This window comes from Fukomys damarensis, unplaced genomic scaffold, assembly GCF_012274545.1.
Source record: "Fukomys damarensis isolate Sample0158 unplaced genomic scaffold, DMR_v1.0_HiC HiC_scaffold_37, whole genome shotgun sequence".
NCBI lineage: Eukaryota > Metazoa > Chordata > Mammalia > Rodentia > Bathyergidae > Fukomys > Fukomys damarensis.
Genome location: NW_022900949.1, coordinates 36,179,202 through 36,193,986, shown reverse-complemented (window position 1 = coordinate 36,193,986; position 14,785 = coordinate 36,179,202). Strand labels below are relative to the sequence as shown.

The window sequence follows — 14,785 nt, the reverse complement described above, 5'->3', positions numbered from 1 at the left end:
ACCCATAATACCCTCTTTTCCCCTGAACTTTTCATCAATTCAGCTAATAATACAATTTAAATATCATATAATTAGTCAGTGTCATGATGCTTTTTTTCACATTATCAAACAATGTTTTCAGCGGGAATCCAGATTATTCTGTCAAAACAGTGGTAAGGCAGACAGCAGAATTCAGCTGTGTGCCACTGAAGAGAAAGCAGCACAATTCCAATATGATACTGAAACAGTAACCCCAGTAAATCCAATTACCAGAGACAATCAATTTCTAAATTGGCTACTGGGCCCAGCAATGACGAAGAGTTTGTTGACAATCCCGGTTTTTACTGTTTTTGATCTAAAGTTCCCCACAGGGCTTTCCTGCTAATGAAGCTAATCAAACCTGTTAGGCCATGGTGACAATTACGCTGAAACAAAAACACACATCTAGCATACAGTGCCGTGTTTCTGCCTGCAGCCACATTTCATATGAGCTTAGTGAAACAGGATTGCAGACTCAGGGAGCCCAGAGGGACACACACAGACACACACACACACACACACAATGGCTGAAGTCTTTCAATGCATGTGGGTTATATGTACATGTACATAGAGATACAGATTCTTTTTTAAAATTTTGATTAGTACATTGTGGTTCATAATGAATATATTCATTGTGGGATATATAAATATTCAATACTGATCCTCTTTCTTTCCCTGCCCTCCCGTCTTGCTAAATGAATTTATTCAATGCTTCACTTAACCATGTTGGACTCCATATTTCCAATTTTTTTAAATATAGGTAATTAATGATAATTAATTTCACCAGAATGGAAAACTCTGTCAATAAAAATTCCAAAATATCTTGAAGGAGACTTTGTCATGATAGCCAACAGAGAAAAGGAGAGCTACGTGTCTTGCAGTTGCTGTTAAAGATCCAGTGAGTTGGGTCAAAATATTCAGATATTAACAAAATGTTCAGATATTAACAGAACAAGAGTAACAAAGGAATGAAGACAAAGTCAGGCAGTGTTACAACCATTCCAGACAAACATAGGTTTATTACATGCAGCTCTGTCTTGCTATTACCTCCTAGTAGAAAAGCCCCTCCTAACTACTTTCACCTAATACCCTGTGATCCTAAGTCCAAAATCAGTATGTTTAAAACTGTGGGAACAACAGAAGAGAATTCTTTATACAAGTTGAGCACCAAAAAAAAAAGTTGTTTATATCCAAACTCCCCGCTCCATATTTCTTCTCTTTTGCCAATGTCTGACTCACACGTTTGTGTGCACAGGTGTAGATATATGGCTTTACTTTAACTGTTCTGAAGCTATTTAACCATTTTATTCGATGTATCACTTCATAGACTTAAAAGAGGTTATGCATTGTGTCCTTTATTATCTATATTTAACACATTCCTATTTTCCCCATGTCCCTTGAGGGAATGAATCTCAGTTCTTGACTACAGGCAAAAGGCACCAGGCAATCTGTGCAGGGAGAATGTAAGCCCAGACATGCACAACACAGCACTATCACATTCATTACCTGTGTCAGCAGTCAATAAGAGGTATATATCATCTCTGTTTTATACATGGAAAAATGAAGTATAGAGTAATCAAATAGCTTGGTCAAACACCTATGGCTGAATTCAGGTGTTCCCATGCCAAATTTAGTGAAGTTTTTGTTACCAAGTAACAGGATTTCCCTAGACTGTGTTAGAAAAAAAAAGGTATCAATTTGTAAGAAGAGATTTGGGACCTGGGCATGGTAGCTCATGCCTACTTTCCCTGGGAGCTGAGGCAATAGAATCACAAATTCAAGCCCATCCTGGACAATCTGCTAATTTTGAAAGATCCTATCTCAAAGAAAAAAAATTAAAGGGCTGAGCATGTAGCTCAGTGCACAGGCCCTGAGTTTAATTCCCTTCACAGAGAGAGAGAGAGAGAGAGAGAGAGAGAGAGAGAGAGAGAGAAAGAGAGAGAGAAAGGGAAGGATCTGATGTTAAGCATAAGGAAAAATAAAAACAATCTCATTTATTTTACCTGAGCAGGTGATTCCTTTTAACTGAAATGGGGAAATGGGAAAAATCAGGAAGGAGCAGACTATTTGGCAACACAATAAATGCATTTAATATCTTATTGGTGGAGGTCCACTGTTAAAGATAGCATACAATTAACATGTTAATATAAATAACATTACACACATAATAAGATATATGTGTAGGGCTTTGGTTATATAGAATGCACTTCTAAAACTGAATTTCCTGTTCATGGTGTATTAGAAATATGTTAACACTTTGAGAGAGGATGCCAATTTGATTTCCTGAAATAATATAATTACAACCCTACCAGCAAGTATAAGAAATTCCACTTTTTAAATGGTAACATATAATAACATATATTATTTTAAATCTATAACAAATTTTGAAACAAAATATAGTTTTACTGTTTATTTGTTATTTCTTTTATTATTGTGGCAAGTCGATATTTTATTTGTATTATCAATCAAATTATAGTTTTCATATCTATATTATAGACAAAAATTCTTTCTTCACACCTTTAACATTTGTATATTAATGGGAAATTATTCCTTGTTAATTTATAAGCTCTTAGGGCCTGGAGATTTAACTCAGTGGTGCCATGCCTGCCTCACAAGCACAAGGTCCTGAGTTTGATCCCCAGTACTGAAAAATAAATAAATAATTATAAGTGCTTTTCTTATCATCAAATTAATAATGCTCTACTCATTATTCTCCCCCCACAAAGAAATATGAGGTAATACATGTATTCTGACATCTGAAAAAAATGTATTAGCCATAGATCTTCCATATGTCCATCTTTTATGTAAGCATCTTCTTGGTTACATCATTTCAGTATAATACATGTAGATGTTAATAAAGAAAAATACTAAAAATCTCTTTGATTAATTCTATTTAAAAAACAATTTTTCATTAAAAATTTTAGAGAATACAAATAGTTAATACACTGGGTACCAGAATCTGAAAAGAATGGCCAGAATGGTACCCAGAATACTTTCCAGGTAACGAATTCCATAGACAAAATGCCTTATAGGAGATGATATAATAGGAAGTCACAAACTCTTCTCCTCAACAAATACAACAATTCAGCAACAATGCACAATTTTCCTTGTTAAAAAATCCAGAAACTAAGTGAAAGAGTCCTGCACCCTTGGAGGTGAAACCAGACTTGCCAAACCAGTAGGGATATTCGAGACACACTATATCCAAGATCCCTGACCCCAACATGATGTCACATGATCAAGAATAAATCCTCATAGCTCCCAGTCTCCCCCAGGGAAGAAGGGGATTTATTTACACATCCTGAACCCCAGCCAATCTGAGAAGGCTCCCCAGAGAACTGGCTTCTGGTCTTGGGGATTGGGCAAGACTGGTCCATTCTAACTACTTGGACAATGGAGAAAGCAGTGTGGGATGCGGACACCACAGGAAGGCTACTGATTTTTGTGTGTTGACCTTGTATTGAGCTACTCTACTGAATTTGGTAATTAAGAATAGAAGACTTTGGTGGAGTTCTTGGTGCCTTTTATATAGAGTATCATGTCATCTGAATGGCTACTATCAAGAAATCAACCAATAACAAATGCTGGTGGGGTTGTGGAGAAAAGGGAACGCTTCTCTACTGCTGGTGGGAGTGTAGAGTGGTGCAAGAACTGTGGAATTCAGTGTGGAGATACCTCAAAAAACTAGGATTAGAGGTCCTATTTGACGCAGCTATTCCCTGCTGGGTATCTTCCCAAAATGATTAAAAGAATCATACCTTAGTGATATAAATAGGATACCCATGTGTAAACATGAAATAATTTGTCTAGTATGAGAAACTGAAAATAAATGTAAATAAAGTGTAAAAATAAGTATAAATAAGCAGGGTGTGGTGGCACATTCCTGTAATCCCAGCACTCAGGAGGCTGAAGCAGGAGGATCGCTGAGAGTTGAAAACCAGCCTGGGTTGCACAGCAGTCTGAACTACACAGTGAGATCCTGTCTCTAAAAACAAACAAAAACGTGTAAATAAAGATCAAAATATATAATATATAATTTGAAATGGAAAGAAAAGGTCCAATGGGGAAGAAGAAGTGAGAGAGGCAGGGAAAAAGGAAAGAAGGGTAAGGATAAATATGAGAAAAGGAAAAAATGGAAACCAAGTCTTTGTAAACAGGGAGGGGTGGAGGGGTTGAAGGGAGGGCAGGGGAATGGGGAAAAATAAGAACCAAGATATAATATATAAATGTGCAAATGCCCAATGATGAATGTCAGTATAGCGTATACCTAAAAAGTACCAAAAAACTTAATTAAAAAATTGCAGTCTAAACCCCAAGAAATTAGCAAATGAACAAATTAAACTCAAAATTGAAAGGAAAAATATAACAAAGATTAGAGAATAAAGTTACATAAAAAAGAGAAAAATTTTATGTTAACACAATTGAGTTGTTTATTTAGAAGGTAAACAAAATTCATAAGCCATTAAATAAACTATGAAAGCGTAGAGGTGGCTCAATTCAAAGAAATAAAACGTGAAAGAAAATACATGATAACTGATACTACAATAGCACAAAGAGATCCCGCAGAACTACAAGGAACAGCTATTCACCAGCCGACTGCATAACAATAAGGAGCAGATCAATCCTAGAAACATAGAACCTGTCAAAGTCCAGATCAGGAAGAGGAAGTGGTGAGATTCAGTCATCCATCAAAAACCCTGCAGTTATAAAAATTAAAAAGCTCAGGAGCAGTTATCTTCATGATATCGTCTACCAAATGTATAAAGAAGAATGAACTAGGGCCTGGGGATTTAGCTCAGTGGTTCCGCTGCCTGCCTTGCAAGGGCAAGGACCCAAGTTCGATCCCCAGTGCCAAAAAGAAAGCGAAGAAGGAGGAGGAGGAGGAGGAGGTTTTTGGAGGAGGAGGAGGGGAGGAGGAGGAGAAGAAGAAGAAGAAGAAGACTCCAGTTCTTCTGAAATCTTCCAAAATATTAAAGGGGAAGAAATACTTCCAAACTCCTATCATGAGGCCAACATTGCCCTGATGCCAAAGACAGATAAAGGCACCACAGAAAACTACAGAGCTGGTGAGTATACATGTAAAAATTGTCAAAAACATATTAGCAGAGTAAACTCAGCAGTACACTGGAAAGATCATGAACCATGACCAAGCAAATGTAACCCTGAGATGTAATTCAATGAATCCTGTACACCACACATCATAATTTATATCTGGATTTCCCCCCAAAGCCTCACGTGCCCGTTGGCAGGGCTTGTGGGAGGTGACTGGATTATGGGGCTTGCTGCTGACTGGCTGTTGGAGGTGGGTTCTGTCTGGAAGAAGGGGGTCTCTGGGTGTGTGACCGGAAGGGTGAACTCCCCCCCCCGCCCAGCTCTCCCTTCTCTCTCTCTGCTTCCTGTCCACCATGCTCTGAGGAGCTCTCCTCTGCCGCGTGCCTCTGCTGCACTGCCCTGTCTGGAGTGCAGCAGAGCATGGACTGAAACCATGAGCCAGAATATACCTCTCCTTCCCTAAGCTGTGAGTGTCAGGTATTCTGTCCCAGCACATGGGAAGTAATGAAGACACCACACAACAGAATGTAGGATAAAAATCACAAACACCTTAATAGATGAAGAGAAATCATTTGGCAAAATTCAAAACATTTTAATGATAAAGCTTTTGAAAAATTATGAAGATATGATAGAATGAAATTACTCCAACATAATAAAGACCAAAGGTGAAAAGACCGCACTTACCAACCACTTCAACAATGAAAACTGAAAGCACTTCCTCGAAGGTCACGAACAAAGCAGTTGCCCAGTCTTACTGATTCTATTCCATAACACTTCTGAAGATCTTAGGCAAAAAAGAGAGCAAAAGCATTGAAATCAGAAATGAAGGAATGAACTTGGCCTTGTTCTCAGACAACATGTACATAGAAAATTCTAAATGATTCATTAGAAAAAAAAAGTAGTCTGGCCAGGCCTGGTGGCGCACGCCTGTAATCCTAGCACTTGGGAGGCTGAGGCAGGAGGATTGCTGTGAGTTCGAGACCAGCCTGGGCAACAAGAGTAAGTTCTAAGTCAGTCTCAACTACATAGTGAGACCCTTTCTCAAAAAAAAAAAAAACTAGTCTGAATAAGAGTAATTACATAATACAAAATACATAACACTATATAATATATAATCACTGTATATAATCACTGTTCATTCACTCGTTTATTCCTCAGTGGATATGTTGGTGGCTTCCAAATCTTAACTATTATGAATAATGCTGCACTGCACATGGGATGTGATCTCTTTATGAGGCAGTGATTTCGTCTCCTTCGGGAATACACCCAGGAGAGGGACACTGGAGCATGGGGTAGTTCTATTTTTAATTTCTTGTAGAGCCACTATAAATCTTTCATAATACCTTTAAAAATCTACATTGCCACTAACACTGCACTATGGTTCCCTTTTTCTATAACTTCAAAATGAAATGTTAATCTACTTTACTATAATTCCCATTTTAATACATGATTGCATAATACATTGTAAATCTCACAATAAAATTTCTTTTAATAACTAAACAAATTAAATGAAATATTTTAAAATTGAACTGATAAATGAACTCAGTAAAGTTTCAGGGTACAAAATGAACATACAAAAATTAATTTGTTTCTCTACACCATGATGAACAATTTGAAAGTAGATCAGGAAACAGTCTCATTTACAATACTGCCAAAAAAGAATAAAACACTCAATAAAGATGTGAAAGATTCATATAGTAAAAAGTACAAAACATTAATGAAATAAATTAATGATAATGGAAACAAATGAAAGGCATCTTATGTTCACAAATTGGAAGATTTACAAATTACTCTGCATTCTGTGGCTAATAACACAATACCACATAAGTTATTTTTTAAAAGTTTATTTTAGCTCATGGTTCTGGATGTCCATGGTCAAGGTGCCACACCTCGTGATGGCTTCTTGCTAGCAGTCCTGATGCCGGGCAAGGCATCACACCACAAGGGACAGGGAATACACATCCATATCTAGGCCACAACTTAATATTGCTGAAATGCCCATACTCCCCAGAGCAAGCTACAGATTCAGAGCAGTCCCTACCCACATTGGAATGGCAGATTTTAGAGAAAAAGAAAAAAACCAATTCTATAATTCATATGAAACCAAAAAATACCACGAATGGCAAAATAATCTAGTAAAAGAACAAAGCTGGAAGCATCACATTTACTGATTTCAAAATACATTACAAAACTATAGCAAATTAAACAGAACAGCACTAACATAAAGACAGACACTCCAACCAATGTGAATAGGGGCCAAAAATAAATCTACACATTCACCATCTATCAACTGATCTTGACCAAAGTGTGAAGATACATAGTAATGGCAGAATAATCTCTTCAACAAATGGTGTTGGGAAAACTGAATGTCACATGCAAAAGAATGAAATTGTACACTTCTTTTACATCATATATGAAAATACCTCAACATTGGTTGACAGCTTAAATGTAAGACCCCTAAACTATAAAACACTTTGGAAAAAACAGAAAAACTTTATGACACTGATCTTGAAAGTGATTTTTTAAATATAGCATCAAAAGTACAGGAAACAAAAGCAAAAATAAACAAGTAGGACTATATCAAATTAATGTGCTTCTCCAGAAAGAAAGAAAGAAAGGAAGAAAGGAAGAAAGAAAGAAAGAAAGAAAGAAAGAAAGAAAGAAAGAAAGAAAGAAAGAAAGAAAGAAAGAAAGAAAGAAAGGTAGATAGATGAAGGAAGGAAGGAAGGAAAGCAGAATGTAAAAGCAACCTATAGAATGGGAGAAAGTATTTCCAAAACATTTATCTGATGAAGGGCCAATCTCCAAGGTATAAAAGAACTCCTACAACTCACTAGCCATAAAACAATAACTAACTACAATTAGGCTAAGAGCCTAAATAGATAGTTCTCCAAACAAGAAGTGACCTGACAGCCAACTAGATACAGAAAAGGATCTCAGCATCACTAGTCACCTGTGACAGGAACATCAAAACCACCCTGACATATCACCCTACACCATCCTACACTTTTCATGGTGGCCACTATTAAAAATGTTTAAAAAGCTAATATTGATCAAAATGTGAAGAAGGAACAATGGGGGTGACCACCGGGTGAAACAGGATGGCGGTTCCTCAAAAGACTGACACTAGAACTTCCATGTGATCCACAGTCCTGCTTCTGGATATTTTTTTCTATAGAACTGCAATTAGGCCAAACATGTGTTGCATACCTGTAATCCCAACACTCGAGGAAGCTGAGGCAGGAAGATCACAAGCCACAGCACAACCTGGGCAGCTTGGTGACTTAGCAATACCTTGTCAAAAAAGGTGGGAGTGTTGGGGATATAACTTAAATTCAATGCTAAGGTCATGAGTTCAATTCCCAGTGTCAAAAAAAAAAAAAAAGGAATTGAAATCAGGATCCTAGAGATATTTTAGCACTTTTATGTTTGTTGCAGCACTATTCATAATACCTGAGATCTCCAGTATCTAAATGTTCAGCAGCAGTGGAAAAGAAAATGTGTTGCATATGTGCAATGGGATATTACTTGGCCTTTATGAAGTAGGCTGTTTGCAATAAACTACAACATAGATGAAGTTTGAGACCTTAAACTAAGTGAAATAAGGCAGTCACAGAAAGACAAATGCTGCCTGATTCCACTTATGTGAAGTATCTCTTATGGTCAAATTCATAGATTCAAAGAGTAGAATGGCCAATCGAGACAAGTAAGCTCTAGAGATCTGCTATGCAGTATTATACCCATATTCAACAGTAATGTATCATGCACTTAAAATGAGACAGTAGATCTCATCCTAAGTGTCCTTCACACAATAAAACCTTAAAATATGAATTCTTTGCAGAGGAACTTCACAAATATAAATATTTAAAGATGTGGAAATAGTGTTTCAAGCTATAGAATATCTTCTCTAGGATGCACTAATATAATTTGTCTAAAGATAATGAACATGCACAATCTTCCTACAAAACTGAAATAAATTTTTATTTGCTCTAATGCCTTAGAAATTTACTCCATTTAAATTTTATATCCATGCTGGCCAAAAGCAACTGTGAAAGATTTCTTTATTTGTATGATTCTAGAGCAAAAGGCTCCATGTGTAAGTGATTTAAATATGGACATCACTAAGCTGGCACCCATTTTTGAAATTACAGTAAAAAGAAGCACATGTGCCAGTTGTCCTGTTAAAATGAGACAAGGTGGAAGAGGGAAATATCTTTTAAATGATGAGAACTCTGGCCAGGATTCCTAGTGAGTTATAACAATTGAGTGTGACTACTGCCAATGATTCATAAATGTTAAAGGTGTGGGAGTATATGGCCAGATGGACAAATAGGTGAAAGAAAGAAAAACTGGCAGATCGTAAGTGATAACAGATTTGATAGTTATGTCCAGGAGGTAGAATCTTGCCCCATAATTAGGATTGGCATAGAGAACTTATTTTTAAAGAACTATCCCTTGAAATAGGAGAAATTGCAGTGTCTAAAATTTGGGAGTAACATTAAAGTACATGGAAAACTAAAATTAAAAATAAATATTCAAGAAAGAAAAACTAACTATATCTTTCAAGAAAACATTGTTCACTACAAAAATCAAAGGAGTCTCTCTATTTAAAAATTAGACTCATGGGAATGAAAAGATGGAAATAAAATATTTATAAATGGAGAGGGGGGAGGGGGTGAAGGGAGGGCAGGAACAGGGGTGGAAAATAAGAACCAAGACCTGTCATGTAGAGGTACAAGATCCCAACAATGAATGCAACTGTACTGTATCCCTAAAATGTACCAATAAACTCAATTTTTAAAAAATAGACTCATGGGTACAGTTGTTTTAGTGCCATAACATAAATGCAAGACCACTGGGTTTATTTTAGAGCAATGTTCATGTACTGGGAAGCTGAGTAAAATCTGGGGGGAAAACTAGGAATCTCAGGCTCAAATTTCAGTGAAACAAATTTCATTACTTCTAAGTAAAATAAAACCAAATTCAGTGAAAGATCCATGTAATGTAAGAAATTTTCTAAAGAAAATGTCAAACACCATGAGTTGTTTTCAGACAATCTACAGAAAATGTTGATCTCCAGCTTTCCATTTAATCCCATTTTTAATGTGTGAGAAAGCAGGTAAGGAAGTAAGTCATTAAAATTTTTTGGAAAAAATGAAATATTAAGGACCAGCCTATTAAATGAAAAACAAAATAAAATACAGAATAGAAAACTTTTTTAACTTTTTTAATTTTTCATACACTATCAATTTAAGATTTAAGGGAGTTTGGCTATCAAGTCCAATGTCCGATTTTTGAAGACCATATAACTTCTTTACATTAAATTAAATCCTTGAAGTCAGAGGTTGTCTTTCACCGAAACATTCCCAAGTATTTTTGGATAATTACCTCACATAAAATTAGCACTCAATTCATATTTGTTAAATTATTGTGTTCTTTCCAACAACAACAACAAAAATTTGCTTCATTTGAACAAAGGTCTGATAATTACATTAGCTCAACTTTATTAGACATTTCCTAAATGACAGGTCAGTTTTGACAGTATCCAAATGTGGACACACATGTCCTTGTATGGACAGCATGCCTCCCAAATGTTTAATATATAACCTCATTTACTTTACCTAGTAAACTCACTTCTCAGGCTTTTGGCTAAGATCAAGTATGCTTTAACTAGTGAAGACTTTCTTGTACTGATTACTTTTGTAGATTCTGGGAAAACAGACAAAAGATGTAGACAGGATTTAGAAAGTTCTTCTTGCCATAGCTTACGTTCCAGTGTGGAGGGCAATAATAGCTAAAGTAAAAAGAAATGAAAGAAGAAAGAGAAGAGGAGGAAGTGAAAAGGAGAAAAAGAGAAAAGGACGAGGAGGAGGAGGAGGAAAAGGAGGAATCGGGCCAAGTTATTTTCTAGACATCTCAACACATTTAAACCTTATAACAATCACATAAGATAAATTACAGTGATAATATCACCTTACAGAGGAGTACAGAGTTTGAGCAATTTACTCAAAAGCTTAATGTTTCTGTTTTAACATTTAGATTTTTGAGGGGCTTTCCGGTCCCCCTTCTGTCTCTCTCAGACAGAAACTTTCTTTCCCTCAATAAATTTGCCCTACTCTAAAAAACAACAACAACAACAAAGAGACTGCATTGGCCGCTGGATTTCAGGCCATGTGTGTTATGTCACAGCAGAAAATTTGTCTACATTTTCTTGTGTTCAGAGACTGCCTGAGACTGAGATTAAGGGCTATGGAATAATTAATCTGACAGAAGAAATTTCAAGGCAGTCTAATGTTGAGGCTGTGGCATGGCTACTATTGGAGGCCTTAAGCCAGATTTATGTTGAGAATCAGAAGCAAAGAGCCCAGCAGAATGATTTAAAAATTTTTGAGTTTGCCCAGAAAGAAGACTCCTATAAAGCTACAGCTTTCAAAGATAGAGCAGATGAGATCTTGATTGCTGAGAAAAAAAAAAAGAAACGAACAAACAAAAAACAGGAGAGTAGATAAGACAACTGGAGGGCATCAGAAGAAGCAGCAGGACTCCACCCTTTGCACCCTCAAGATTGCAAAAGCGAGACTTTGCTCTGAGAAGAGAGATCCAGAGCGCCATGTTCCAGAATAGCAGTGGCCTATGGAAGTTGTTCCTTGGGATTTGGTTCATAGACACTGGATCCCTATAGCTAAGAGAGAAGGGAGCCTGGCTGCTGTTCCAGCTGGACTTTGGTGTCATCCTTGTGGCACTGGTTTTAGGTGCAGGCAGAATGCAAGTGCTGTAGTGTCCAGACGCTTCCACCCAGATTGCAGAAGAAGGCCTGAGAGGCCAGGCAGGGTGCCCCTGAGAGGGCAGTGTGTGAAGCTATGAATGTGAAGCTGAAGGTGCAGTGGAGACCCCAGGAATTTGGAGAAGCCAGAAACGTGGACAGTCTGAGGAAAGCTAAGGAGTGAGTAAAGCCAGCCCAAGAGAGAAGCCATGGGATCCACATTTACTGGAAGTGTCATGGGGCAGAGCCCTTTGGACTTCACATCTTGCCACAGCTTGCCTCAGATGCTAAAAGTGAAACTGTGGGATACAATATTGGGGTTGCATTAAATTTATATATCAGTTTTGGACACCTAGCCACTTTGAATATATTGCTTCTCCCTATCCAGTAACATTGGACATCTTTCCACTTTCTGATCCTCTTCTGTTTGCCTTTCAGAGTGATGTTATTTTCATTGTAGAGCTCTTTCACTTTCGTGTTTAGGTTAATGTTTCTTGATGCTACTGTGAATGGTATTTTTCCTAATTTCTTTTTCAGTGAGTTCATTGTTAGTGTATAGGAACTCTACTGATTTTTGTGTGTTGATTTTGTATTCTGCTACATTGCTAGGAGTTTTTTAGTGGAATTTTGGGAGTCTTGTAAGTACAGGATCATTTTGGTGGAAATGTAAACTAGTACAACCTCTATGGAGATCAGTATAGAGATTTCTCAAAAAGCTAAAACTAGAAATTCTATTCATCCAGCTATTCACCTTCTAGGCATTGTTTCAAAAGAGTTTTAAAAATCATACTACAGTGATACATGCATAGCCGTGTTTATAAAATCACAACTCCCAATAGCTACATCTTGGAAACAGCGTATGAGAAATATAATCATTCTATACTGCAAACATGTATTAATAAAAACTACATTAAAATAGAACATATACAAACATGACCAAGTATGGTTTACCACAATAGTGCCAGATTGGTGTAAGCTCCAAAAGACAGTTTAATTCACCACATTAAAAGAAAGGGCTGGGGATTTAGCTCAGTGGTTTCAGCACCTGCCTCACAAGTACAAGGGCCTGAGTTCAATCCCCAATACAAAAAAAAAAAAAAAAAAAAAAAAAAGAATATGAGACAAAATGTATATAATCATCTCAATAGATGCAGAAAGAACATTTGACAAATTCAACCACCATTCATTGTTAAAACTGTCAGGGAACTAGGAAGAGTTAGAAATCTTTTCAACTATAAAAAGCATCTACAAGAAACTATAACTTACATTATTTTTAATGGCAAAAGGCTAAATGTAGGCATCCGGTGGTCAGAAAGAAGGTAGGGATTATTTCTTCTCATTGCACATTTGCACTGGAGGTTCTGATCACCACAATCAAAAATAATGGAAGAAAAGAAGGCATGGCAGATTAGGAAAAAATTTAAAACTTGTTTATGTAAAAACAACATAATTATTGAGAGATGTAATGAAGACAGAAAAAGTAATAAATTATTAAGGATGCAGGGCAAAAGGTCAGTACAGGCAACTAAATTGTATTTATATAAACTAGCAATGAACAATTGGAAAGTGAAAATTTAAATGCATTGTTTATAATAACACCCAAAAAATAAACTACTTAGGGATATATTTAATATATTTATACCTCTGTACTGAAAACTAACAAAACAACATTCTTGAGAGAAATTAAAGAAGATGTAAATAAATTGAGAAATAATCTAATGTAATGGAGTAGGAAACTCAAAAGCATTACAATGTTAATTCTCTATAAATATAGATTAAACGCAATTCTGATCAAAATCCTAGCAGAATTTGTAAAAATGAATACTTGATTCTAAAATGTAAATAAAATCCAGAAGACATAAAAGAGATAAAATGTTTTGAAAAAGTGCAAATGTGGAGGATATAGAATATGAATTTTAAGAATTGAGAAGCATGACTCAGTTGCACTCCACTGACAAACCAATGTTAGATACACTAAGATCCAAAAATAAAAGATGGGTCCTGTCAGTATTGGCTACTGATTTCCTGTGTCTGTATGTCCACGTCCTTCACTGTCTCAAGTTCTCTTTACATATTATTAAATCACTGAGAGTATTTCTCTTTCCGATTTTTCTTCTATGTTCTCTCCAGTTCATCAACATTGGTATTTTAACTGTTCCCTTACTCTTGGCCACATATCCATCTCACAGATGAATACATTTACTGTATTTGGTTTTTGCTTGATTAAATATATGAAGATAATCTAATTTCTAAGTTCTAGGAAGACGTTTCATTGGGTGCCCCTTGTCCTAGTATCAAACTCAAAGTTCTCTGATCTACCCTCTTTAAATTAACGATGTATTTATATTTATTTTATTATTCTTTCTATGACCCTTAATGGATATAGGACAACAGATTTTATTTTGTAAAGATAACAGGGCCTTTTCAGGAATTAAACTATATACCACTCACCACAGTCCAGTTACAAAATCACCTTCCTTCTTGGACAAGGGCTACTTTCTGAATCTTTTCTTTGTGTACTGACAAGGTTGCAACCAAAGGCTCTATAGATATCACCGAATCTGAAAATAGTTTCCATGTTAAAGCACCTATAGCATACATGGAAAGTATTGAAATCATCTGTTCTTAGATAATATTACTAGGCTATAGGTGGAAACTTTCCTGAACTGCTTACCAAATTATATTCATATGGGCAAATATTTATATTGTGCAACCTAATCACTATTTTCTGGTCTGATGGCTTGAGAGCCAGAGGTAATACATCTATAATCACAACCTGATTGCACCAATCTTCAATGCTTTCACAGCAGCACTCTGTACAAATTTTTCATTTTTTTTCTCTCAAAAAAAGGGTCTTTGCTGCTTTGTTTTGATATGGTTTTGAAATCCTGGCAATTTTCCAGCAGAACAGAAGTAAAGATTCAAATTATATTTTTGATAATAAATGATAAG

At 36.1% G+C, this 14,785-nt stretch overlaps 1 protein-coding gene across 1 annotated transcript in view; it reads right to left on the bottom strand.

Moving 5' to 3' along the window:
* Arhgap24 (Rho GTPase activating protein 24) overlaps positions 1-5,773 on the bottom strand; it is a 629,612-nt gene extending 623,839 nt beyond the window's left edge. Inside the window, exon 1 of the mRNA XM_033759363.1 lies at positions 5,755-5,773. The gene's annotated coding sequence lies outside the window, so the exon portion shown is untranslated. The remainder of the gene's footprint in view (positions 1-5,754) is intronic.
* Positions 5,774-14,785: the final 9,012 nt, after the last annotated feature.